This window comes from Orycteropus afer, unplaced genomic scaffold (genome assembly GCF_000298275.1).
Source record: "Orycteropus afer afer isolate SDZICR_OR568_19922 unplaced genomic scaffold, OryAfe1.0 scaffold00351, whole genome shotgun sequence".
In the NCBI taxonomy this organism is placed as follows: domain Eukaryota; kingdom Metazoa; phylum Chordata; class Mammalia; order Tubulidentata; family Orycteropodidae; genus Orycteropus; species Orycteropus afer.
In genome coordinates this window covers 489,521-491,546 of record NW_006921938.1, presented here as the reverse complement: position 1 = coordinate 491,546, position 2,026 = coordinate 489,521, and positions in this window count along the sequence as shown.

The window sequence follows — 2,026 nt, the reverse complement described above, 5'->3', positions numbered from 1 at the left end:
GGGTTTGAACCACCAGTCTTCTGATTAGCAATCAAGTGCCTTAGTCACTATGCTACCAGAGCTCCTATATATATATATATGTATATCCAATACTCCTCTGTCAATACGTCATACTGTGGTGACTTGTATGTTGCTCACCAAGCACTAAAGTCCAAGACAAGGAACTAGAAGATTTTTACAAACTTTTGAGGTCTGAAACTGACCAAACATGCAATCAAGATTTATTGATTATTATTGATGATTGGAATGCAAAAGTTGGAAACAAAGAAGAATCATCAATAGTTGGAGAATATGGCCTTGGTGATAGAAATGCCAAAGACTACGTGATAGAATTTTGTAAGGCTAATTACTTATTCATTGTAAATACCTTTTCTCAACAACATAAATGGCAGCTCTAAAAATGAACCTCACCAGATGGACTACTCAGTAATCAGATCAATTACATTTGTGGACAGATGTGAGGGAGAAACTCAATATCTCCATCCAAAACAACGCCACAAGCTAACTGTGGAAAAGATAATCAATTGCTCAAATGCAAGTTCAAGTTGAAGCTGAAAACAATTAAAACATGTCCAAAAGAACCAAAATATAACCCTGATTATATCCCACATGAATTTAGAACATCTGAAGAATTGATTTGATGCACTGAACACCAATTACTGAACACTGGTCAAGTTGTGGGATGACATCAAGAGCATCATATATGAAGAAAGCAAAAGATTATCAAAGACACAAGAAAGGAAAAAAAGATCAAAATGGATGTCACAAGAGACTATGAACCTTCCTCTTGAAAGTGATGTAGCTAAAGCAAATTTAAAAAAAGAGAAGATAACAAAGTTGAACAGAAGATTTCAAAAAGCAGCTCAAGAAAACAAACTCAATATTATAATGAAAGGTCCAAAGACCTGGAATTAGAAAACCATAAGGGAAGAACACATTCAGCATTTCTCAATATTAAAGAACTGAAAAAAAATATTCCAGCTTCTAGTTGTAATATTGAAGGAGTTTATGGGTAAAACCCACTAGCCACTCCCTGGAAGCAAGATTGGGCAATCTACTTCTGTAGTGATACCTCCTCAGAAACTCAAGAAAGGGTCTCTATGAGTCAAATCAATTCAAAGGCAGTGAATATGTTTTTCATTTGTTCGTTTGTTTGTTTTATGGGTAAAATATTGAATGATGCAAGAAACATCAAAAAAAAAAAAAAAAAAGATGGAAAGAATACAGAAAGTCACTGGACAAAAAATAAATGGTCAATATTCATCTATTCCAGGAGGTGGCATATGATCAAGAATAAATGGTACTAAAGGAAGAAGTCAAAGCTTCACTGAAAGAATTGGCAAAAAACACAAAATTCCAGGAATTGATAGAAGACCCATCGAGATGTTTCGACTAATGAATGCCATGCTGAAGGCACTTACATGTCTATGCCAAGAAATTTGGAAGACTACTACCTGATCCACTGACTGAAATTACATGTCTATGCCAAGAAATTTGGAAGACTACTACCTGGTCCACTGACTGGAAGAGATAGCTATTTGTATTCATTCCAAAGAAAGGTGATCTCACAGAATGTGGAAATTATCAAACTGTATCATTTGTTGTTGTTGTTGTTATGTGCCGTCGAGTCATACCTGACTCATAGCGACCCCTCCTTGGGTTTCCGAGGCAGTGTCACTACGGAAGTAGGATTGCCCAACCTTCCTTCCGAGGGGTGGCTGGTGGTTTTGAACCGCCAGTCGTCTGGTTAGCAGGCAAGTGTCTTACCCACTATGCTACCAGAACACCCAAACTGTATCATAGGCAAGTAAAATTTTGTTGAAGATAATTCAAAATGATTGCAGACAAGGAATTAGTTTCCAGAAATGCAAGCTGGATTCAAAAGAGGATATGGCATGAGGGATATCATTGCTGATGTCAGATGGATTGTGGCTGAAAGCAAAGAACACCAGAAATATCTTTACTTGTGTTTTATTGATTACTCAAAAACATTTGACTGTGTGGATCATAAATAAATAAATAAATA